Source organism: Aethalodelphis obliquidens, unplaced genomic scaffold (assembly GCF_003676395.1).
Source record: "Aethalodelphis obliquidens isolate GAN/ISIS:26980383/991018 unplaced genomic scaffold, ASM367639v1 scaffold26, whole genome shotgun sequence".
In the NCBI taxonomy this organism is placed as follows: domain Eukaryota; kingdom Metazoa; phylum Chordata; class Mammalia; order Artiodactyla; family Delphinidae; genus Aethalodelphis; species Aethalodelphis obliquidens.
In genome coordinates this window covers 2,619,769-2,646,903 of record NW_020837970.1, presented here as the reverse complement: position 1 = coordinate 2,646,903, position 27,135 = coordinate 2,619,769, and the positions used below count along the sequence as shown (strand labels likewise).

The 27,135-nt window shown below is 39.6% G+C and overlaps 1 long non-coding RNA gene across 1 annotated transcript; it reads right to left on the bottom strand.

The window, feature by feature from the left end:
- Positions 1-6,218: 6,218 nt before the first annotated feature.
- Positions 6,219-25,799, bottom strand: LOC113629317 (uncharacterized). Its single transcript, XR_003436496.1, has 3 exons — positions 25,732-25,799; positions 14,596-14,599; positions 6,219-6,231 (listed from the first exon to the last, which is right to left on the bottom strand). It is a non-coding gene; the product is annotated as an uncharacterized LOC113629317 (long non-coding RNA).
- Positions 25,800-27,135: the final 1,336 nt, after the last annotated feature.

Below are 27,135 nucleotides of genomic sequence, written 5' to 3'. Positions count from 1 at the left end.
TGCGTGGGCTTCTCATTGTGGTGGGTTCTGATGTTGTGGAGCATGGGGTCTAGGCACATGGGCTTCAGTAGTTGTGGCATGTGGGCTCATTAGTTGTGGCTCATGGGCTCTAGAACGCAGGCTCAGTAATTGTGGTGCACATGTTTAGTTGCTCCATGGCATGTGGGATCTTCCCGGACCAGGGCTAGAACCTGTTGCCCCTGCATTGGCGGACGGATTCTTAACCACTGCACCACCAGGGAAGCCCTATGTTCTTGTCTTGCTAGTTGTTTGGCATGGGGCATCCAGCACTGGAGCTTGCTTGTCATTGGGTGGAGCTGGGTCTTAGTGTTGAGATAGAGATCTCTGGGAGAGATCTCGCTGATTGATATTACATGGACCTGGGAGGTCTTTGGTGGTCTACTGTTCTTGAGTCAGCTCTCCCACCTCGGAAGCCCAGGTCTGACACCCACCTGGAGCACTAAGACCCTGTCATCCACATGTTTCAAAGAAACGGAAGAAAAAATGGAAACAAACAAACAAACAAACCTGAACAGATAAAACCCCAAACCAAATGGTAAAAGCAAAACAATACAGACAAAATCACACAAAGAAACATACACACACACACTCATAAACAGTAAAGAAACAAACAAGAACAACAAAAAAGAAAACCAACTCTCAGAACCCTAGGACAAATGGTAAAAGCAAACCTATTTGGGGATTCCCTGGTGGCGCAGTGGTTGAGAGTCTGCCTGCCGATGCAGGGGACACGGGTTCATGCCCTGGTCTGGGAAGATCCCACATGCCATGGAGTGGCTGGGCCCATGAGCCATGGCTGCTGAGCCTGCGCGTCCGGAGCCTTTGCACCGCAACGGGAGAGGCCACAACAGTGAGAGGCCCGCGTACCGCAAAAAAAAAATAAAAAGCAAACGTATTCAGACAAAATCACACAAAGGAACATACACACTCACAGAAAGAGAAAAAAAATTTTTTTAAAATAAAGAAAAATTAAAAAAAAGAGAGCAACCAAACCAATAAACAAATCCACCAATGCTAACAAGCACTGAAAACTATACTAAGATAGACATAAAAACCAGAAACAGATCAGGCGCACAAAACAAACCCTGCAGTTGCTCCCAAAGTCCACCACCTCAATTTTGGGAACATTCATTGTCTATTCAGTTTTCCACAGATGCACGTTTCAAGTTGATTGTGGGGATTTAATCTGCTGCTCCTGAGGCTGCATGGAGAAATTTCCCTTTGTATTCTTTGTTTGCACAGCTCCTGGGGTTCAGCTTTTATTTTGACCCTGCCTCTGCGTGCAAGCCGCCCTCGGGCATCTGTTCCCCACCCAGACAAGAGGGGGTTAAAGCAGTGGCTGATTAGGCCTCTCTTGCTCACTCAGGCTGGGAGAGGGAGAGGTATGATAGTTATAATTAGAATGTGGGTTCAGCCTGTGGTGGCAGAGGCTGGCGTGACATTGCAACAGCCTGAGGCGCTCTCTGTGTTCTCCTGGGGAGGTTGTCCCTGGACCCCTGGACCTTGGCAGTGGTGTGCTGCACAGGCTCCCGGAGAGGTGTGGGTAGTGACCTGTGCTCGCACAAAGGATTTTTGGTGGCAGCGTTAGCATTTCACGCCTATCTCTGGGGTCTGAGCTGATAGCTGTGGCTCGTGTCCATCTCTGGAGCTTGTTTAGGTGGTGCTCTGAATCCCCTCTCCTTGTGCACCCTGAAAGAATGGTCTCTTGCCTCTTTGGCAGGTCCAGACATTTTCCCGGACTCCCTCCCAGCTAGCTGTGGTGCACTAGCCCCCCTTCAGGCTGTGTTCACACAGCCAACTCCAGTCCTCTCCCTGGCATCTGACCGAGGCCCGCGCCTCAGCTCCCAGCCCCTGCCCATCCTGGCGGGTGGGCAGACAAGCCTTTCAGGCTGGTGAGTTCTGGTTGGCACCGATCCTCTGTGCGGGAATCTCTCCACTTTGCCCTCTGGACCCCTGTTGCTGTGCTCTCATCCATGGCTCAAATGCTTCCCCCCGCCAACCCCTCATCTCCACCTGTGAAGGGACTTCCTAGTGTGTGGAAACATTTCCTCCTTCACAGCTCCCTCCCACTGGTGCAGGTGCCGTCCCTATTCTTTTGTCTCTGTTTTTTCTTTTTTTTCTTTTGCCCTACCCAGGTACGTGGGGGAGTTTCTTGCCTTTTGGGAGGTCTGAGGTCTTCTGCCAGCGTTCAGTAGGTGTTCTGTAGGAGTTGTTCCACGTGTAGATGTATTTCTGATGTATCTGTGGGGAGGAAGGTGAACTCCACATCTTACTCCTCCACCGTCTTGAAGATCTCCTCCCTTTCTCTGCCTTTTCCAGCTTATAGAAGCTGCAGTTATAGAAGAAAACGATTCAAGGTGGGAATGAAGCCTGCTCCTGCATCTCTAGGAGACTTCTCTCCTGATGCTGAGCTGCGTACTGATGCCCTTCCGGCCAGAGGCTTTCCTGTACTAAGAAAGCAAAAATATGACCATCTCAGGATGGAAGGAGCTAGAAACAGCTGCACAGATGTGCCCAAGTCACCCTGGCTTCTTAGAGATCTTAGTTTCTAACAACTTTCACTTTTAGTTATGTATTTTTCATATAATCAGTTACGTCTTTTGGGCTGAAGATGAACAATACATCATACAACCAGGGAAAGAGATCAGTTTTGTTTTGAAAATTCAGTATCCTATTAAATCTTTTAAATTGTCTTATAAAATATTTCAAGCTTGGATTTTCTGTAATTTAGCTTATAATAACCACTGAGGGAGATCTTACAATGGTTGATTAGGCTTTAAAAGCTTTTCCTGATTATCTTCAGAAAGACCTGATTATCTTCCTGCTTCTGGGGGAGAGGGTCTATTGGGGAATGCTCCACAAATGAAGTGTGAAGGGGGAAGAGTTGCCTCTGTTCTTGTGTTAACTTGTAGTAAGTGAATAGCTAATACAACTTTGTTTCTTCATTCATTCAGTGTATTTACAGAGGCCTTTGCATGTGCTAGGGTCTATGCTGGCAGTAAGCATAGATATGAATTAGACACAGATTGGCTTTCAGGGGGCTTCCAGTCTAGTATGATAGATAGGTATGGAAATATCATATAAACTAAGTGCAAGAAAATGTCATGGATTTTTCTGAAGCATCTATATAGTATACAATGAGGATAAAATGGGAATGGACCCATGATTTTATTATCAGAAAATGGGGGAGCATCACTTGATATCCTTGTAAGTTCTTACCCAGAGTAGCAGACATATGAATGAAACAGCATTCTGAAGGAGGCCTGCCAGTATCCATATACTGGTTCAAGACTCCCGTAAATATTTCTGGAGTATCCACCTTAAGTCAAGAACTCTTTGATGATTAAGAATTTATTGACTAAATGGTCAAATAAAAAGGGAAATTCATTACAGAAGAATCAAAGAAGGAGAATATTCTTCTTGCCAAAAGAATAGAGAAAAGGGAAATAAATAGGTAGTGAAAATTCAAGGGAGTCTACCTTAATATTAAATATTTATCTAGTAGGTGTTGAAAGTTTTTCCATACTCTAATCAGGCTTATGAAATTTGAAACAACCCCATAAATGTAAAAATATGAGATTTCTTTTGTGGCTTTCCTTGCAGTGGTAAAAACAGAATATGTGACTTATAAAATAATCTTGGCTTTATAAATCTATGGGGAATAGCTTAAACTCTCAAGTGTTCTTATATTTCTTGAGAAAGAAAAGATATTATTTTCTATAACAGTCATTTTAAACCAAAGCAGCAGTAGATGATTTAATATGGGGGAAAAAAAAACCTAATAACTTATTAGAAATACAGGCTAAGAATAGGCAGTTCATAGAGAAAGAAATATGAATGGGTTATACAGATATAAAAGATATTCAGCATTACAGTTAAAGATATGCAAAGAAAAGCAAGGAGATACTTACCTGATTGCCAACATTTAGACATTTGATAATATCTGGTGTTGAAGAGTGAAGAAGCTGTTAACCTCGAACATTGTAGATGAGAGAAATATGGGTGCAACCATTTTGGAGAGCAGTTGGATGCTAATAGAATTGAAGATGGACACATATCCTGTGACCTAGTAACTCCACATCCAGAAATTTATCCTAAGATAAGTGGTCAAAGAAGTTATGAACAAAAATGTTTCTGTAGCCTTGTTTCTAATAGCAGTACCAAAATGTAACTATCAATTGGAGATCAGTTAAGTAAATTCTGGCTGATTCATACCATGGAACATTACACCACTATTAAAGAGTAAGATATAAATACATTTGTGCTAACATAGAAATATCTCTATCATTACAAAGCAAGATGCAGAGCCGTGTGTTTGTTGCCTGTAAATGGAAGATATTTTAATGGGTACCCAAGAAACTTCTAATAGTGGTTCTACAGGGAGTGGAATGGGTGGATTTGGAGTAGGAAGGAGATTTACCTTTTATTGTATACATTGGATTCTGTTTCACTTGTTTCCCTATGTATATGTTTCTTTTTTCAATTAAAAAGAAAAAAAACTAGTTTAAATAGTAGACAGAAGAGCTCAGTGATGGAATGGTAGTGTCAGAGGACTATTTGTAGTCCATGAAATACAGAAAAATTCATCTACTTAGTCATTCTGAGCTCTAACAGTACTTCTAATTCTTTTTCTGCAGCCTCTAGTGAACCTCCAGATAGCGTTCACCAGTGCTTCCTTGACTCTCTCTTGGTTTCCACACATTAGATAAAACAGCCACGTCCATCAACTAATGAAGGATAGATAAAATGTAGTATACCATACAATGGCATATTATTTGGCAGGTAAAAAGAAGTGAAATATTGATACATGCTACAACATGTAGTGTGAATGGCTGAACCTGGAAAGTATTAATGGTGAATGAAAGAAGCCAGACACAGGGGGCCACATACTTTCTGATTCCATTGATGTGAAATATCCAGAATAGGTAACTCTATAGAGAAAGTAGATTAGTGTTTGCCTAGGGCTGAGGGGAAGGATTTCAGGAGTGAGTGTTAAAGGATGTGGAGTGAGGTTAGGGTTATTCACACAGCTCTGTGAATAAACAAAAGGCTGTTGAATTGTATACTTTAAATGGGTGAATTGTATGGTATGTGAATTATATCTCAATAAAGCTGATAAAAAAAGGAAAGGTGAGGAGAACTTACAGAGAACTGAAAATGATTCTGGAATGACTATGTGATACCTGTCTCTCTAATGTGATTATCACTGTAGTTCTCTTTTTGTTCTTCCTTCCTAGCTTTCTTTTTCATTCATTCATTCATTTACAAATATTTATTTGAACACCCATTCTGTATCAGGCATTATGTGAAATGTTGCTTATATAGTTGTAAAGAATACACATGTAGGCTTTGCTCACATGGAGCATCCAGTCTATTGGGGAAAAGAGATATTAAATAAATATTCACACAGATACATGTCTGACTACATACTGTGCTCTGAAATCTGAGGGAAAAGGCTAGGATGCTGTAGGAGATGGAGGGGAGATATGATCCAGATTTGTGAGTTGTTGAGGGCTCCCTACAAAGTGACATTGAAACTGAACTCTGAAGGATAAGTAGGAATTAGCTGGGTGAAGATTGTGTTGAAAAGCATTCTAGGCAGTTGGATCTGCCTGTGTCAGTGCTCTGAGGTGTGAACTGATTTGGTGCTCTTAAGGAAGGGCAAGTGGGTCAGAGCATGGTGAGCAAGGGAGGTGTTGTGTATTTCATATTTGATAAGCAGAGAAAGGAAAGATTCCTCAGGCATTTTGGCCATATCATATTAAGTTTATGAAAGAAATAAGAACCACTTAGAGTTTTAAAGCGGAATTCCGGCATGATATTTACAATTAAAGATATTGTTTTGATTGGTGAGCTGAGGGCAGCATCAGTGGAAGTGCAAACACCAGTTTGGTAGTAATTGCAGTGTCCAGATGAGATATCATGAAGGTTGATGATAGAGGTGGCTAAAAGCAGATGGATTTAAGATATGGTTCAAAGACTAAGACTTGATGGATTAGACACAGGTGATGTTGTAGGTATCCAGGATGACTCCCAGATTTTTGGTTTGAAAAGCCAGTATCATTAACTGAGTTGGGGAAGAAAGAAGTAAGAGCAGATTTGGAATGCTACAAATGGTATTCTCAATGCCTGTAGGTGGATCACTGTAAATATTATTCAGTGGGCAGAGTTGCTTCCTTCTTGGATTAAAAAAGAATAAAGACAGATCCTCTTGGCACTTCATGGATAATACAGATAAACCCTGCACTAATTGCAGACATTCAGGATGATTCTGTTGAACTGTGTCACATACTGTACTGTGTGGGCTAAATTAATTACATTTACTTTTATCTGTTTTTATGTCTCTTTTCTTTGTTGGGCTGAGCTATTTGAGGACTGCATCTGCTTCTTATTCATCTTTTGAGGTCCTAATGCATAGTGCGGATTTTGGTAATAAGCATGACATACTGAATAAATGAATGGAGAGGGTACATAGCAAAGTGTTCAAACTAATGTGTTGACCTGGAAAAAGAAGAGGGAGAGAGGACAGTTTATGGGCAATGACTCAAAGATGCAGGGAGAGGATGGGCTTAAAAGCACAGGTTGAAAAATGGTGCTGTACAAAGGAAGGGATAACCCCGCCCTTTTTTTTTTTTTTTTTGAGACACTAGTAAGGAAGAGTGAAGACTCCTTCTGGCACAAAGATGAAGCAAAGACATAGATGTCATTAGAGTTGAGTAAAGGCTAAGTAAAGTGAAGCCTAATGGGTTGGATATAGAAGTTGTTCCAGAAGATAACAGGACTTTGAGATGGAGAAGACAATTAGGAGAGTACAAGTTATCAATGAATGGAATGGTCAGTAGGCTTCCCAAGGTCCATAGGATAAAAAGCCCCTTATGACAAAGACACTGCCCACCTTTCAGCTCCATGTTTCGCTGATTCCACTTTCCTAAATATTTTTCATGTTCTCTGCTTCATGTCCTTTCATATGCTCTTCCCTCTTCCTTCTTCATCTACTCTTTTTAGAGAATTCTTGTTCATCCTTCAGGACCTACCTCATGTCTCATATCCATTTGGAAGCATAGTTAAATGCCCCTTCTGTGAGATCCCACACATCCTGAATTTATGTCTGTCATAGGACTTATCAAATTCTATTGCATTGTCTGTGTACACCCGTTTTATTTGGCACACTATGAGTTCTTTGAAGACGTGACCTCTGCTTTGCTCATCTCTTTGCTTCCAGCACCTAATTTTTACAATGTCTCCAGGAGGTGCTGAAGTATGCTCAGTGAATGAACTGTAGAAATCTTCTCTTTTGAACAGGAAACATGCATGGGACATTTTCAGACATAGCCACGATGAGGACTGACTCTGTGCATTGGGCATCTCCTTAAAGTATCACTTGGGAACAAGACTCAGTGCTCTATAGCCTTATGACAAAAGGAATCTGGATAGTTCAGAAGAAGGAATGGTTAGCAAAGAGCAACTGACTTTCATATAAAAGAACCAAAAGCTGCATATAGTTTGGTCTGATTAGATAATTTCAAAAGAAACAACACACACAAAAATACACAACCAGGGGCTTCCCTGGTGGCTCAGTGGTTGAGAGTCTGCCTGCCGATGCAGGGGATGCGGGTTTGTGCCCCGGTCCGGGAAGATCCCCCGTGCCGCGGAGTAGCTGGGCCTGTGAGCCATGGCCGCTGAGCCTGCGCGTCCGGAGGCTGTGCTCCGCAACGGGAAAGGCCACAACAGTGAGAGGCCTGTGTACCGCAAAAAAAGAAAACCAACACAACCAGGCTTTTTCCACATGGAGACACCAGAAAAAAAAATTCATCTTCAGAATTTCATGTACTCTTAAGGTTGTATGTGACTTTGAAGGACAAAGTAGCATGATTTTTGAACTATTCTCTGCTACATAGAAACAGCTTTGTTGCACATAAATACACTAATGGGATTTTACCAGTGTCTTTAAAAAATTGATGAGTGTACTAAAAAATCATTTGTGGCTGTAAAGAACTTGGTAATGCCTAACTGTTAGAAGCAGCATGAATAGTAGAGAGGGATCCCAGCTCTGCCTCTAACTAGATTTGTGACCTTAGGCACGACTCTGAGCCTCAGTTTCACCATCTATATGTAAAAAAGAGTTGGAGTAGGCATTCTTTAAGAGACCGCATCCTGCAGAAATATTCAGAAACTGTATCCGTTGGCTCTTTGGAGAGTGTGTGTGTGTGTGTGTGTGTGTGTGTGTGTGTGTGCGAGCATGTTTCTGTAATGGAAAACAGTGGTCTCTGTAAGGCTCAAAGGGTTAAGGTTCTGTAAAAACAAAAGAGAGTCATAACTTATTGATTCAAAATCCAGTTATTCAAATTCCTAATAATGTGGTCATGAGGCAGTCCTCACTGGAATATCTAATTATTTGAGTTTCTAAACATGAAGAGGAATAAAACTGAAGAGAGGGCTGTGGAATCAGCCAGATATGGTTTGAATCTTGGTTCTGCCACTGACTTTGCCATTTTGGGAAAACTATCTAACCTCTTTAAATCTAATTCCTCATCTGTAAATGTGGTCAGTAACGGTCTCTGCCTCTGTAAGGACTTGAAAGGATTAACTGTAATATAATATTTTAAAATACTTAGCACAGTGTTTGGCCTATTGTAAGTGCTAAATACTAATACTAATATTAATACTTGTATTTCAATTTGGTCTTGTATATGTAAAATATGGTTTTAACTGATCTGTCTTACCAGAACCTGGGCCAGGAGGGAGTCTTTAGAGGGCATATGAGGAAAGAGCAGCTGGGAGTGACTACAGATCTTCAGACGAAGAGTAATTCAAGATTTTCATTTTTACAGATGAGGAAATAATATCTCAGGGCAGTTTTGACATACCCAATGTCATACAGATAAAGTCACACAAAAATGCAATATAAGGAAAACCATAGGAAGATGTTGTATGAGGCCACTAACATTATATATAATGACATCACAATCTATAATAAGCTTTCTGTATGGTTGAATTATACACCTGAGTAACAGTAGGTGTGAGCTTTGGACCTAGGTTGATTTCTATACATGCCCAGTTTGGGAATGTTCAGCTTAAGTTTCTAGATTATGTTGTTTTTTTAAGAAATAGGATCCCAAAAGATCCTACCCACTTCATTCTTTAAGGCTGTTGCTACATGAGACAAAATATTCTCAACCAAGATGGGCAACAGAATTCCCTGGGAAAATTTAAAAAATTTCCTGATAACTTGGCCTCACTACCAGAACTTGCTGATGTTTAGATCTGGAGAGGGGAATGTCTCAGAATTTTTTATCTCACTTTTTCTTAAGAATTTCCAAATAGTAATTTTAATATATACAGTTGGTTCTTGGTATCCACAAGTTTCACATCTGCAGATTCAACCTACCAAAGATGAAGGATATTTGAAAAAAAAAAATTTTCCAGAAAATTCCAAAAAGTAAAACTTGAATTTGCCTTGTGGTGGCAGCTATTTACATAACATTTACATTGTATTTACAACAATTTACATAACATTTACATTGTGTTAGGTATTATAAGTAATCTGGAGGTGACTTAAAGTATGAGAGGGAGGAGCTTCAAGAAGGCTGAAGAGTAAGACTTGGAGATCACCTTCCTCCCCACAAATACATCAGAAAGACATCTACACGTAGAACACTCCTACAGAACACCTACTGATCACTGGCAGAAGACCTCAGACCTCCCAAAAGGCAAGAAACTACCCACGTACGTGGGTAGGGCAAAAGAAAAAAGAAAAAACACGGACAAAAGAATAGGGACGGGGCCTGCAGCAGTGGGAGGGAGCTGTGAAGGAGGAAAGGTTTCCACACACTAGGAAACCCCTTCGCGGGCGGAGCCTGCGAGTGGCGGAGGGGGGAAGCTTCGGAGCCACGGAGGAGAGCGCAGCAACAGGGGTGCGGAGGGCAAAGCAGAGAGATTGCCGCACAGGGAATTGGTGCTGATTAGCACTCACCAGCCCGAGAGGCTTGTCTGCTCACCCGCCGGCGCGGGCGGGGCTGGGAGCTGAGGCTCCGGCTTCCATCGGATCGCAGGGAGAGGACTGGGGTTGGCTGCGTGAACACAGCCTGAAGGGGTTAGTGCACCACAGCTAGCCGTGAGGGAGTCCGGGAAAAGTCTGGAGCTGCCGAAGAGGCAAGAGACTTTTTCTTCCCTCTTTGTTTCCTGGTGCGCGAGGAGAGGGGATTAAGAGCGCCGCTTAAAGGAGCTCCAGAGACGGGCATGAGACGCTAAGGCTGCTGCTGCCGCCACCAACAAGCCTGTGTGCGAGCACAGGTCACTATCCACACCCTTTCCGGGGAGCCTGTGCAGCCCGCCACTGCCAGGGTCCCGGGATCCAGGGACAACTTCCCCGGGAGAACGCACGGCGCGCCTCAGGCTGGTGCAACGTCACGCCGGCCTCTGCCGCCGCAGGCTCGCCCCGCATTCCGTGACCCTCCCTCTCCCCTCATGAGTGAGCCAGAGCTCCCGAAGCAGCGGCTCCTTTAACCCCGTCCTGTCTGAGTGAAGAACAGACGCCCTCAGGTGACCTACACGCACAGACGGGTCCAAATCCAAAGCTGACCCCAGGAGCTGTGTGGACAAAGAAGAGAAAGGGAAGTCTCTCTCAGCAGCCTCAGGAGCAGCGGATTAAAACTCCACAATCACCTTGATGTACCCTGCATCTCTGGAATACCTGAGTAGACAACGAATCATCCCAAATTGAGGAGGTGGACTTTGGGAGCAACGATATACATTTTTTTTTCCTTGTTCTTTTTTTGTGAGTGTGTATGCTTCTGTGTGTGATTTTGTCTGTATAGCTTTGCTTTTACCATTTGTCCTAGGGTTCTGTCTGTCTTTTTTTTTTTTTTAAGGATAGTTTTTAGCACTTGTTATCATTGGTGGATTTTTTTTTGGTTTGGCTGCTCTCTTCTTTCTTTCTTTTTTTTTTATTACTTAAAAATTTTTTTTTAATAATTATTTTTTATTTTAATAACTTTCTTTCTTTCTTTCTTTCTGTCTTTCTTTTTCTCCCTTTTATTCTGAGCCATGTGGATGACAGGCTATTGGTGCTGCAGTCAGGCGTCAGGGCTGTGCCTCTCAGGTAGCAGACCCAAGTTCAGGACTTGGTCCACAAGAGACCTCCCAGCCAAATAATATCAAATGGCAAAAACCTCCCAGAGATCTCCATCTCAATGCCAAGACCCAGCTCTACTCAACAACCAGCAAGCTCCGGTGCTGGACACCCTATGCCAAACAACTAGCAAGACAGGAACACAACCCCAACCATTAGCAGAGAGGCTACCTCAAATCATAATAAGGTCACAGACACCCCAAAACACACCACCAGACGTGGACCTGCCCACCAGAAAGACAAGATCCAGCCTCATCCACCAGAACTCAGACACTAGTCCCCTGTACCAGAAAGCGTACAAAACTCACTGAACAAACCTTAGCCACTGGGGGCAGACACAAAAAACAAGGGGAACTACGAACCTGCAGCCTGTGAAAAGGAGACCGCAAACACAGTAAGTTAAGCAAAATGAGAAGACAGAGAAACACACAGCAGATGAAGGAGCAATGTAAAAACCCACCAGACCAAACAAATGAAGAGGAAATAGGCAGTCTACCTGAAAAAGAATTCAGAAAAAAGAAAGTAAAGATGATCCAAAATCTTGGAAATAAAATGGAGAAAATACAAGAAAAGTTTAACAAGGACCTAGAAGAACTAAAGAGCAAACAAACAATGATGAACACACAGTAAATGATATTAAAAATTCTCTAGAAGGGATTAATAGCAGTATAACTGAGGCAGAAGAACGGATAACTGACCTGGAAGATAAAATAGTGGAAATAACTACCACAGAGCAGAATAAAGAAAAAAAAAATGAAAAGAATTGAGGACAGTCTCAGAGACCTCTGGGGCAACATTAAATGCACCAACATTCGAATTATAGGGGTCCCAGAAGAAAAAGAGTAAAAGAAAGGGACTGAGAAAATATTTGAAGAGATTATAGTTTAAAACTTCCCTAATATGAGAAAGGAAATAGTTAATCAAGTCCAGGAAGCACAAAGAATCCCATACAGGATAAATCCATGGAGAAACATGCCAAGACACACATTAATCAAACTATCAAAAATTAAATACAAAGAAAAAATATTAAAAGCAGCAAGGGAAAAACAACAAATAACATAAAAGGGAATCCCCATAAGGTTATAGCTGACCTTTCAGCAGAAACTCTCCAAGCCAGAAGGGAGTGGCAGGACATATTTAAAGTGATGAAGGGGAAAAGCCACAACCAAGATTACTCTACCCAGAAAGGATCTCATTCAGATTTGATGGAGAAATTAAAACCTTTACAGACAAGCAAAAGCTAAGAGAATTCAGCACCACCAAACCAGCTTTACAACAAATGTTAAAAGAACTTTTTGGGCTTCCCTGGTGGCGCCATGGTTGAGAGTCCGCCTGCCGATGCAGGGGACACGGGTTTGTGCCCCAGTCCGGGAAGATCCCACATGCCGCGGAGCAGCTGGGCCCGTGAGCCATGGCCGCTGGGTCCGTGTGTCCGGAGCCTGTGCTCTGCAACAGGAGAGGCCACAACAGTGAGAGGCCCACATACCACAAAAAAAAAAAAAAAAAAAGAACTTCTCTAGGTAGGAAACACCGAGAAGGAAAAGACCTACCAAAATAAACCCAAAACAATTAAGAAAATGGTAATAAGAGCATACATATCGATAATTACCTTAAATGTAAATGAATTAAATGCTCCAACCAAAAGACATAGACTGGCTGAATGGATACAAAAACAAGACCCATATATATGCTGTCGACAAGAGACCCACCTCAGACCTAGGGACACATACAGACTGAAAGTGAGGGGATGGAAAAAGATATTCCATGCAAATGGAAATCAAAAGGAAGCTGGAATAGCAATTCTCATATCAGACAAAATAGACTTTAAAACAAAGACTATTACAAGAGACAAAGAAGGACACTACATAATGATCAAGGGATCAATCCAAGAAGAAGATATAACAATTGTAAATATTTATGCATCCAACATAGGATCACCTCAGTACATAAGGCAAATGCTAACAACCATAAAAGGGGAAATTGACAGTAACACAATCATGGTAGGGGACTTTAACACCCCACTTTCACCAATGGACAGATGATCCAAAATGAAAATAAATAAGGAAACACAAGCTTTAAATGGTACATTAAACAAGATGGACTTAATTTATATTTATAGGACATTTCACCTAAAAACAACAGAATACACATTTGTCTCAAGTGCTCATGGAACATTCTCCAGGATAGATCATATCTTGGGTCACAAATCAAGCCTTAGTGAATTTAAGAAAATTGAAATCGGATCAAGTTTCTTTTCCAACCACAATGCTATAAGATTAGATATCAATTATAGGAAAAAAAACTGTAAAGAATACAAACACATAGAGGCTAAACAATATGCTACTAAATTACCAAGAGATCACTGAAGAAATCCAAGAGGAAATCAAAAAATACCTAGAAGAAATGAAAATGAAAATATGACGACATATAAAGTATGGGATGCAGCAAAAGCAGTTCTAAGAGACAAGTTTATAGCAATACAATCCTACCTCAAAAAACAAGAAACATCTCAAATAAACAACCTAACCTTACACCTAAAGCAATTAGAAAAAAAACAAAAAACCTCCAAAGTTAGCAGAAGGAAAGAAATTATAAAGATCAGATCAGAAATAAGTGAAAAGGTAATGAAGGAAACAATAGCAAAGATCAATAAAACTAAAAACTGTTTCTTTGAGAAGATAAACAAAATTGGTAAACCATTAGCCAGACTCATCAAGAGAAACAGGGAGAAGACTCAAATCAACAGAATTATAAATGAAAAAGGAGAAGTAACAACTGACACTCCAGAAATACAAAGGATCATGAGAGATTACTACAAGCAACTTTATGCCAATAAAATGGACAACCTGGGAGAAACGGACAAATCCTTAGAAAAGTACAAACTTCCAAGACTGAACCCGGACGAAATAGAAAATATGAGCAGATCAATCACAAGCACTGAAATTGAAACTGTGATTAAAAATCTTCCAACAAACAAAAGCCCAGGACCAGACAGCTTACAGGTGAATTCTATCAAACATTTAGAGAAGAGCTAACACCGATCCTTCTCAAACTCTTCCAAAATATAGCAGAGGGAGGAAAACTCCCAAACTCATTCTACAAGGCCACAATCATCCTGATACCAAAACTAGACAAAGATGTCACAAAGAAAGAAAACTACAGGCCAATATCACTGATGAACATAGATGCAAAAATCCTCAACAAAATACTAGCAAACAGAATGCAACAGCACATTAAAAGGATCATATACCATGATCAAGTGGGGTTTATCCCAGGAATGGAAGGATTCTTCAATATATGCAAATCAATCAATGTGATACAATATATTAACAAATTGAAGGAGAAAATCCATATGATCATCTCAATAGATGCAGAAAAAGCGTTTGACAAAATTCAATTCCCATTTACGATAAAAACCCTCCAGAAAGTAGGCTAGAGGGAACTTACCTCAACATCCTAAAGGCCATATATGACAAACCCACAGCCAGCATCATCCTTAATGGTGAAAAACTGAAACCATTTCCACTAAGATCAGGAACAAGACAAGGTTGCCCACTCTCACCAGTATTATTCATCATAGTTTTGGAAGTTTTAGCCACAGCAATAAGAGAATAAAAAGAAATAAAGGAATCCAAATCAGAAAAGAAGTGAAGCTGTCACTGTTTGCAGATAACATGATACTATACATAGAGAATCTTAAAGATGCTACCAGAAAACTAATCAATGAATTTGGTAAAGTTGCAGGATACAAAATTAATGCACAGAAATCTCTTGCATTCCTATACACTAATGATGAAAAATCTGAAAGTGAAATTAAGAAAACACTCCCATTTACCATTGCAACAAAAAGAATAAAATATCTAGGAATAAACCTACCTAAGGAAACAAAAGACCTGTATGCAGAAAATTATAAGACACTGATGAAAGAAATTAAAGATGATACAAATAGATGGAGAGATATACCATGTTCTTGGATTGGAAGAATCAACATTGTGAAAATGACTCTACTACCCAAAGCAATCGACAGATTTAATGCAATCCCTATCAAACTACCACTGGCATATTTCACAGAACTAGAACAAAAAATCTCACAATTTGTATGGAAACACAAAAGACCCCGAATACCCAAAGCAATCTTCAGAAGGAAAAATGGAGTTGGACGAATCAGGCTGCCTGACTTCATACTATACTACAAAGCTACAGTAATCAAGACAATACGGTACTGGCACAAAAACAGAAATATAGATCAATGGAACAGGATAGAAAGCCCAGAGCTAAACCCATGCACATATGGTCACCTTATCTTTGATAAAGTAGGCAAGAATATACAGTGGAGAGAGGACAGCCTCTTCAATAAGTGGTGCTGGGAAAACTGGACAGTTTCATGTAAAAGAATGAAATTGGAACACTCCCTAACACCATACACAAAAATAGACTCAAAATGAATTAAAGACCTAAATGGAAGGCCAGACACTATAAAACTCTTAGAGGAAAACATAGGCAGAACTCTCTATGACATAAATCACAGCAAGATCCTTTTTGACCCACCTCCTAGGGAAATGGAAATAAAAACAAAAATAAATGGGACATAATGAAACTTAAATGCTTTTGCACTGCAAAGGAAACCATAAGCAAGATGAAAAGACAGCCATCAGAATGGGAGGAAACATTTGCAAATGAAGCAACTGACAAAGGATTAACTTCCAAAATTTACAAGCAGCTCATGCAGCTCAATATCAAAAAACAAACAAACCAATTCAAAAATGGGCAGAAGACCTAAATAGACATTTCTCCAAAGAAGATATACAGATTGCCAACAAACACATTAAAGAATGCTCAACGTCATTAAACATTAGAGAAATGCAAATCAAAACTACAATGAGATATCATCTCACACTGGTCAGAATGGCCATCATAAAAAAATCTACAAACAATAAATGGTGGAGAGGGTGTGGAGAAAAGGGAACCCTCTTGCACTTTTGGTGTGAATGTAAATTGATACAGCCACTATGGAGCACAATATGGAGGTTCCTTAAAAAAGTAAAAATAGAACTACCCTACGACCCAGCAATCCCACTACTGGGCACATACCCTGAGAAAACCATAATTCAAAAAAATCATGTATCACAATGTTCATTGCAGCTCTGTTTACAATAACCAGGAGATGGAAGCAACCTATGTGTACATCAACAGATGAATCGATAAAGAAGATATGGCACATATATACAATGGAATATTACTCAGCCATAAAAAGAAACGAAATTGAGTTATTTGTAGTGAGGTGGATGGACCTAGAGTCTGTCATACAGAGTGAAGTAAGTCAGAAAGGGAAAAACAAATACCGTATGTTAACACATATATATGGAATCTAAGTAAAAAAAAAGGTCATGAAGAACCTAGGGGCAAGACGGGAATAACGACACAGACCTACTAATGAATGGGCTTGAGAACACGGGGACGGGGAAGGGTAAGCTGCGACAAAGTGAGAGAGTGGCCTGGGCATATATACACTACCATATGTAAAATACATAGCTAGTTGGAAGCAGCTGCATAGCACAGGGAGATTAGCTCCGTGCTTTGTGACCACCTAGAGGGGTGAGATAGGGAGGGTGGGAGGGAGGGAGATGCAAGAGGGAAGAGATATGGGAACATATGTATATATATAACTGATTCACTTTGTTATAAAGCAGAAACTAACACACCATTGTAAAGCAATTACACTCCAATAAAGATGTTAAGAAAAATAAATAAAATAAAAAGAATGAAAAGAGTGGGTTTTTTTTTTTGGTAATGATATGGCACAGTCTCTAAGATTTAATGTAAATGAATGAAGTAACGTGCCGAAAAAAAAAAGTATATGGGAGGATGTGAGTAGGTTATATGCAAATGCCATGCTATTTTATCTAAGCATTTTAAGCATCTGTGAATTTTGTTATTCGTTCCAGGGGGTCCTGGAACGAATCCCCTGTGGTTGCAAAGGAACTGCTCTATATAATATACAAGTTAAATAATGGAAATACTATGCTGCTGGAGATATTTTTAAGATCAGAATTTGCACATATAATGTGTCCCATTGTTTATATTGGATGACAGTAGAAGAATCCAAATCTCTATTTGTTAAAAAAAAAAAATCTCCCCTGGCGATGCTGATGTCCATTGGGATTGAGAACTTTTGAAATAGGGAATTAGCTTTAGAATTCAGTGCTAATTTGTAGGTTTATTGATTCTTATAGATTATTTGTAATCACTGTATTGCTGGTATTTAAGGGTTATTTTCCCCAGGTAGACAAAGGAGTGATTGATAAAACAAAATGAAAGAAAACACAGAGAATGTATTCTAATGTCTTAAAGGATGTTTATATGGTGTAGCTTCCCAAACTCAGACAGTAAAATGCCCTTTATTCAAGCTCCTGCTTGACAACTGTCAGTGATTGACCAGCCAGGGGAGGTGATGTGGCATAAAGGAAAGAGCTTTAAGCTTGGAGCCAGGAGGCCAGGAACCCTGGGATTCTGTTCCAACCTTGCTGCTTAATGAACTCTGTAACCTTTATCACTTATTTCACCTCCTTGAGTTTCTGTTGCCTCATCTGTAAATTGAGAGGGACTTGAACTAGATTCTTTCTAAGATCCAGTGTCTCAAAATTCAGTGGTTTATTTAATGTTTTAGTAGTTACAAAGCTAAATTCTTAATTTTGCATTTCAGAATCAAGCTCCTAAATACTTGAGGGTAAAAGCAGAGGATTAGATTGATCCAGGGTGAGATAAGGCAGCAAATCAAGACAATAAGCCTGCTAACTGTGTGACTCTCAGGAGTGACCATGCCCAAGGGGATCCAGGATATGTAGGATATGCTGTGAATCTAGGAACTGGTGATTATTTGGGAAAAATTAGAGGGCTCAAGATACTACAGATAGTGGTAAAGTTGAAAAATGGGTGTGGGGGGGAATAAGATGGTAAGTGATCTATAGTTGAGTAGAAGTTTTGGTCGGGAAATGGAATAATGGAGTCTGATTTGAGGTAGAGCAGTTCTGCATGCTGACCAGGAAGGTCCAGTGTTGGCCATGGCGTTGAGTTTTACTGTGGAGATGAGATAAAGGTCACTGGTACAGAGGAAATCAAGGAACTGTCTGAGCTCGACCTGTATAGGTTGTCCATACCAATTTGGGGATCTACCAGAATGGTGGTAGTATGAGGAGTAGGGAGGAAAACTATAATCAGAAGTCAAAATTCTCAGTGAACGTGAGGCCGTGATCAGGAGTGTGGTGGGAAACTAGGACAGTGGTCTTCATTAAGGGAAGAAATGAATGACTTGAGAGACTTTTGCATAAGAGTGGAAGAAGAATATTCTGGAAGTAACAGTGGAAATAAGAGTGATGCTTATATTCTCACTTGGTGGCAATTTGGAAGAACAAGCAGCTCCTATCTGAGAGCCCATATTATGCTGTGGTGTTGTTCTACCTAGAGATCATCACATCCACTCGGGCGGCTGCCGTGGCAGAAAGAATAGGCCCTTGAACCTTTCAAATTACTTGGTTGCCCTACTTTTAAGACTTTTGCTTTTTCCATCTAATTTCCCCAATGTTGACTTTCTTTGTGACTTAAATATTCTCCCCAGCCCTCAAACTTCTTTTGAAGATTTAGAGATATTTTGTTCGTCAGCCTAAATAGAAGCTGATTTCTTCGAATGGATAATTCAGCTAATCGTTGCAGTAATGTGTATTGATTCTTCTTGCTCTAGCAGCTGGATCAATGTGAGGAGTGAATGTCATTATTTCCTGTGCTGTCTACAAACCCAGATATATTCACAAGAGAGGCCGATGGTAATGACTGTGAAGTTTTACTTGAAAGAGTTGTAAATAGTCTGTTACACCTTTGGAAAACTCAGGACAGAAATCCGGTTATGCCTGTTTGTAGCCAGTGCATTGTCAAAGATCAAAAATTCTGGGATCTTTGGTTCTACTTTGGTATCCAGAAATGGAGGACTTCAGTTCTTGCTTCTTCATGCTATAGGATCATGGGACAAACTTCTAGAAATCTACATCACCTTGAACTGCTTGACCTCTGAATATGCAGAATTAATACCTATACTCTTTTAGAGATGAATATAACCATTTATCTTAGATTGAGATAGAGTTAAATATAAACAAAATGCATAATTTTGTAGTAAATAAATGTACTATAAAAACAAATATTTAGACCTTAGTTTAACATCATTTTTCCACAACTGAGCAAACAAAGTCCAGAGAAACAAAGAGACTTTCCCTAATCCATTCATCGTGGTGTTGGCTCTGGGGTCCAGGTATACCAGTTGTCTTTGGTTACTTAATAATTTTCAGTAGAGGTATTAGTGGAAACTGTGTAGTTTGAAGACCAAGCAGTACATTGTTCCATGTTGGTATTTTTAATTTTAGATAATATTTAAAGAAGGATCAAAAATGTTCAAAAGACAGGTTTTTGGGGAAGGCTTTAAATCCTCTTTGGTAAGGGAGAAGGTGATGCTGAGAGTGGTCTTGGTGTATGCAGAACATGGGGTTTGTGTAGGGGTCTGGGATAAATTGGGTGTTGGTAAGCTACTCAGGAGGCCCAGGTCTGGGAAGCAAAACAAGCATAACCATTTACGGCTCGGGGAAATGTTGGAAGATGATGTCTAGATAATGCTAAACTGAGGAAGTGGACCCACTATGGGTAAAGGGACTCTCTAGTGGTGCGGTTTCCAGACAAAGTGTCTTGGACTTCCTTGACATGATGATGATGTAATGTCAAAAATTTCCAAATAGTCCTAAAAACTACCAGATGGTGTTTTCTTTCTCTCTTTTTTTTCTTTAGGGAAAATTGTTGGAGAATTTAGGGAGATAGTAGTGGAGTGGCTAGAGTTAAGTTGCTTAGTGTTTTCAAATGGTATCACTGAGATGCTATTTATTTTACCCAGCAATCCAATATGGTGTTGATAGAAGGAAGGTATCTGCTCAATTTCCCTTTCTCAGGGAAAAGTTTATTGCCCATAACTCTATACAGTTTTACATACTGAGGATATTACATTTATAGTGAGGAAATAATTTTTAAAGCTATGTCTTTTCTTAGTGCTGCTGTTGGTTGAAAAAGAGAAAAATTCAATTGATCAGAAGAATATATTGGTCATACACTGTGAAAAAATTAACTTATTTTGACTGAATTTTTTTTCCCCTGGTGAGTTGACTGATTTTTGGACAAAACTGGCTGACTTCTTTGGCACGGTTCACTCATAGCCATAGGATAGCCTTTGCAATGCAAAGTGAATTATAATACTTGTTTTATTTGGAATTGTTGGGGTATGGTCTATTCTGATGAACTAAGAATTATCATTATGACCATAAACAGATAAGCTCTTTTAGAAGAAACATCTTATGTTGAAAGTAATATAACTTTTATAGTTCAACTACTGACTCACTCCATCAAGGTTCTTAGAAGCGTGCACCAGAAGCTGACTATGGCTGGCTAAGCGGAAAAAGTTTGTTAAAATGTTATCGGGAAGCTCATAGATTCATCGGCCTGACTGGAGAAACAGGGCTGAGGTTAAGTTCCCAGGAACCATGTCCAAAACTCAGCAACACACGGGCACTTTCCCCAGCACCAGTGCCACTTCTGCACCAGAAACTTGGCCTTCCAGTTGTTCCTGACCCCCAAATCTGGACACCTTTTCTGTCACCCACAGAAATGAATCATGAATTCCTCCTTTATAAAGTTTCTTACTTCTGAATCTTAGTCACACATGGAGTCTAGAACACATGTCCATGTGTTACCTTCTAAGGGGGTTGGGGTAGTGATTTCTCTAGGTTCTACCTCGATATGAGATACAACTTAGAGGATCTTCCAAACATAGCAAGGTGTTCAAAATATGCCAGGTCTCTAGAAAGCTTTACAAATACCCAGCTACACTGTGTGTCTTTGGGCATACCACCTAATCTCATTAAGCCTCTGTTTCTCCTTTTGTAGAGTGGGATTATTCTTCCTCATATCCTTTCATAAAGCTAGTATATAAGCAAATTTGCTGTCCAAATTTAAGTCTAGGGTCCCAGAATTACCTTCTTACTTCTGAGAATTTGTGACTAGCCATGACAGGTCTGATTTTCATTTTGGCTCCCATGCTTTCTGGAGTAATAACATTGCTATAATAACATTGCTGGGGAAATTTGTAACTTCTTAGATGCCCTATTTATCATTGCATTTTTCACTGGAGAGCACTAGCCTACCAGAAAAAAGATAGGTAGTTCCTCTTTGCTTATTATAGAGGATGCCCAGGCAAAATAGGTTGTCTTCCCCAACCTAGGATTCAGTGCATTTGTGTGCCACTACATGAGTATTGGAAAATGAAAGTTATGGCTCAGCATGTTACAGAGCTTTATTTACAATAGCTTCTCCCAAATCGACTGGAAAGAATTTTGGTCCTCAGTGTGGGAAAATGTAATCAGTAAGGCTTAGGCTATTTTATATCTTTCTTGAGTATTTGTTAATGTGCTAGAACTGTGCTAAGTGCTTCCCATACATTATCTCATTAAGTTCTTACTACAGTCCTATGACATATACGCTCTTACCATCTCCATTTTATAGATCAGGAAACTGAGTCTCAGAAAGAATAGGTAATTATTCCAAAGTCACAGGGCTGTAAGTGACAGATCCAGGATGTGACTGGAAGTCTATATGATGCTATATCTGGTGCTCTTAACCACTATGTGTGGTATACTGTGAAGCCCTCAGAACTCTGTTCACACAAACGGCTAGTCAGACCTGAAATGTAGAGCATCCCTGAGTCCTTCCAAGTAATGTTTGGTTCTGGAGAAGTCAGGACCCCAGTCTGCCCAGTGTCTGTAATTTTGTTCAAAGGGTCATCTTTATTTCTCATTTGACCTTTTCCTGTGACATGATTCAGATTTAGGTTTGTTGTTCTCCCTCATACAACTTCTCCTAGTTTTTATTTTCCCTGACCCAACTTGGTTCCTGTCTTGGGCAAAGATATTTTTTTCTCACACTTCATTAATTTTTGACCATGGATAGCTTGGGACTCCATTCCTAGGTCCTCCTCAGGGACTGGTGCGACTATATGATGCTTCCTTGGCCCTCAAAAATGAGGAAAGTGAAAGCAGAACCTTCTTCCATCACGAGAAACATTGTCTACTTCATTACCTTCAGTGCCACCGTGCTATCCCCTTCCTCTACGTCTCTCTCTGCCTTCCCCAAGGTGCAGTTGATGCCCTCTGAGTCTATTTTTCTATTCTTTCTACTTCAGAAAGGAAAATCTTATCCATTCTGATAAGGGGTTGGCTTTAAGCAACCCCTGTGCTGAGGACTTCCAAATCAAGACTTTTAGCTCTAAGCTCTTTCTCAACTTCTATTTATATATCTCTAGTTGCTAGTAGATATTGTCTCAATAACTCTTACTCATAGCAAACAAACAAAATTCTTATAAAACAAAATAAAATAAAACTCTATCTCTTCTTTCTCTTCTGCCTAATTCCTCCTTTCCAGTTTATTTCCAACTACTTTTATCCAATATTAGAACTACAAGTGTCCCTACTGGTATCTTAGGAACAGATATTTTGAAGTTGAATAGTTCCGTATTTTTCATAAAAGGACCATAGATTCTTATCTAATATGCATTTCCATCCTGCTTTTCTGAGCTTCAGTAAACAAAGGAGTTCACCACGAAGGGTGGAGTTTATCTTGGACACTGAGCGGTAGGTGAAATCAGAAGGTTTGAACCAATGAAATACACTGGAGTGGAACAACCAGATAACTGGAAAGGTAGAACATTATTAATTTTTATAAAGATGTGCTTTTGATATGAGCTCAGTGAACTGACCTCTGGCGAGTGGTTTAGTACACCCTTGTCATCCCATGTGATTAAAGAAGCAACCTCTTCTCCTGTCTCCCTGATTCTAATTCTCTCATTCTAACATACCTTTCATCCCAATAGTGAATAGTTAGGATTTTTGGGGGGTGGGGTGGGAATGGGAGTAGAGGTTTTTATCAAGGTGCTAGTTATAAAAACTACTGGATTGATAGGTAAGTTTTAAATGGATTTGTCATACACTTTGACAGATCCAAAAGCAGATTTTATGACTTGCTTTAAAATAAAATTCAACTTAATTTTTCCATTATACCTCAAGAGACTTGTCTTTTTGGTCTTGCTAACAATCTCATGACATATTATTCCTCAGCTGTGATGGATTGATATAGAGTAGACTTGCTTTTAGTGCCAAAGAATCCCCAAGGCACCTCTTCAAATCAGGTTCATGAATTATTGTCTCCTCTGAGTCCATCACATTATTAATTACAATCAGGAATAATTTGTGTCTATTCTGAAACCACGAATTGTTCCCTTAGTGTTGAGAAGTTATGGTATATATATTTACATATATTAATATATATATATATAAAATGATAACATGGAGCTATAATACACAAGGTAATACAAATATTTGGGGACACATGTTGTGATGTTTAGAGCTGGCCAAATCTCTGAAGTTATTTGTAAAGTGTGGAAAGGAATGTTCTTTGTCATCCTTATGGGTAAAAACTACCATGGAATGTCAATAAATGTATCCTGGTCTTATCATGGAATGACAAAATGGGCTCATCTTTATATTTGTATTATACATGCATTAATATACATTATATTATGTGTAATATACTTATAATTATTTATAATTAAATAAATATGCATTTATATTAATTTCCAAATCAAAATGATATTTGAAACTTTTCCTGGCATTAATTCAGTTCCTTAAAATGTTCCCACAGATATTTCTGTGACCCCCCCCCCACGAAAGATGTGTCTCACATGTGCATACAAACTAGTTCATCAAATACAGTGACTACCAGTATATTTTTTCAGTTTTTTTTGAAGTGCGGTAAATAAAATATAACACAAAATTTGCCATCATAATCATTTTTAAGTGTAAAGTTTCATAATGTTAAGTGTATTCATATTATTGTAAAACAGTTGTCCAGAACTTTTTCATCTTGCAAATGTGAAACTCTATATCCATTAAAAACAACTTCCCTTTTTCCCTCCCCCAGGGTCTGGTAACCATCATCCTCCTTTTTGTTTCTATGAATTTGACTACTGTAGATACCTCATGTAAGTGGAATCATACAGTATTTGTCTTTTTGTAATTGACTTATTTTTCTTAGCATAATGTCTTCAAGGTTCATCCATGTTGTAACATGTGACAAGATTTTCTCCATTTTGTAAGGTTGAATAATATTCCATTTTTGTATATAGCACATTTTGTTTATCCATTTATCCATCAATGGACATTTGGTTTGCTTCTACCTCTTGACTATTATGAATAGTGTTGCTATGAATATGGGTGTGCAAATATCTATTTGAGACCCTGCTTTCAGTTCTTTTAGATATACATCCAGAAGTGAGATTGCTAGATCATATAATAGTTCTATTTTTAATTTTTTGGTGAAGTTTCATATTGTTTTTCGTACTGGTTGCACCATTTTATAATTCCATTAACAGTGCACAAGGGTTCCAATTTCTCCACATCTTTACCAGCACTTGTTATTTTATTTTTTTATAATAGCCATTCTGACAGGCATGAGGCAATATCTCATTGGGGTTTTGATTTGCATTTCTTTAATGATTTGTGATGTTGAGCATATTTTCATATGCTTGTTGGTTAATTGTATACCATTCTTGGAGGAATATCTATTCAAGTCCATTGCCTATTTTTATATAGGACTATTTGATTTTTTGTTGCCGAGTTATTTGAGTTCTCTGTGTATTCTGGATATTAACCGCTTATCAGATATATGTTTTGCACATATTTTGTTCCATTTCCTAGGTTTCCTTTTCACTCTGTTGATTGTGTCCTTTGGTGCACAAAATTTTTAGGTTTGATGTAGTCCCATTTGTCTATTTTTGCTTTTGATGCCTGTGCTTTTGATGTCATAGACAAGAAATTGTTGCCACATCCAATGTCATAAAACTGTGCCCATGTTTTCTTCTAGAAGTTTTACAGTTTTAGGTCTTGCATTTTAGGTCTTTAATTTGTTTAAGTTAATTGTGATATATGGTGTAAAATATGGTTCCAATTTTGTCTTTTTCATATGTGGATATCCAGCTTTTCCAACAGCATTTGTTGAAAAGTCTGTCCTTTCCCTATGGAATGGTCTTGGCTTCCTTGTTGAAGATCATTTGACCATGTATGCAAGGGTTTATTTTGGGGCTTTCTATTCTATTTGTCCATTTCTTCTGTCTTTATGCTACTGTCACACTGTTTTGACTACCATAGCTTTGTAATATATTTTCAAATCAGGAAGTGTGAGTCTCCAACTTTGTTCTTCTTCAAAATTGTTTTGTCTATTTGGGGTCCCTTGAGATTTCACATGAATTTAATTGTTTAAATTTCTGCAAGAAATGTGGTTGGGATTTTGACAGGGATTACATTGAATTTGTAGGTTGCTTTGAGTAGTATGGACATCTTAATATTAAGTCTTCTAATCCATGAACACAGGATATCTTTCCATTTATTTGTATCTTTAATTTCTTATAGCAATGTATAGTTGTGTTCTGTGTAAAAGTTTTTAACCTCCTTAGTTAGGTTATTCCTAAGTATCTTATTCTTTTTGATGTCATTGTAAATGGAATTGTTTTGATCACCAGGAGGATTGGTTCCAGCCCCCTTTACTGATCACACACGAAAAGCTGCTTGAGGAAGTCTTGCCACTCTTTATGCTGCAAGCGTCCATTGTGGATATGGCATTGTCCACTCCAAGCATGTTGTCTTCTTATGTCCCACCAAATACCAGTGCTTGGGGCACCAGAATGTTGCCAGTCTCTTTGCAGAAGTCAGTGAATGGTCACCTCTGCCACACTGACCTCTAAGCCCCCAGACTGTCCTGCTTATGCCTCATCTCTCAATGTCCATTTGCTTCTGTTCCTCAGCCCTTGACCAGACTCTTACAAAGACTTTCATCAATTTTAGGACCTCACCCTGTAATCTTAAGGCTCAAATCTAGTATAAGGGCTTCAGTTAGTCAGAAACACTTTGTTTACATACATATATGCATCTTTGTTTATATATATAATCTGTGCAGCTTCAGTCTAACTTAAATGGACAGGACAATATTGGGCGGTAGAGAAAGGTCAAGAATGCTTGTAAACCCTACCTGTTCCATGGAAATCCTAAGCCCACATAGAATTAGTTCAGCAGATTAACAGAGATAGCTTCAGCCTCTTGACTGAATAATTTCTGAAGTTTCTTTGCAGATTTTAACAATTTCTTGGTCAATAAGACAGTCTGGCATAAGTTGAAATGGTCATGTAAGTTTCCTGAGTGGCTTTCTGCTCTAGAAAGATGAAATCCTACAAGGGCCATGGGCTAAGGAAGTTCAGTTTGGGAACAGTATGGCCACTGCATTGGAAGAAGAGCTAGGACTGAAAGGATCAAGACTCTTTTTTGTTTTAAATAAAATTACTTATTTATTTATTTTTGGCTGTGTTGGGTCTCTGTTGCTGTGTGCAGGCCTTCTCTAGTTGCGGCAAGGGGGAGTTACTCTTCGCTGCGGTGCACAGGCTTCTCATTGTGGTGACTTCTCTTGTTGTGGAGCACGGGCTCTAGGCATGTGGGCTTCAGTAGTTGTGGTGCACGGGCTTAGTTGCTCTGTGGCATGTGGGATCTTCCTAGACCAGGGATTAGAACCTGTGTCCCCGGCATTGGCAGGCAGATTCTTAACCACTGCGCCACCAGGGAAGTCTCTCTTTCTTCACATCCTAGGCTTTTCTGATATTCACCTGCTGGGTAGGTGGCTTGCTGGGAAATATGTAGGCTGGAACCAAGGGATGCCATTGCCTAGACCTGCTCCCTGAGTAAGCAAAAGGGAGCCTGGCAGCATGGGCAAGTGCCTGTTTCTAAAGTTAATGCAGGTAGAAATAATTTTCCTCAGTTGTCCTACTCCATAGCTCCCTTCTGCCAACCACACACACACTTAGT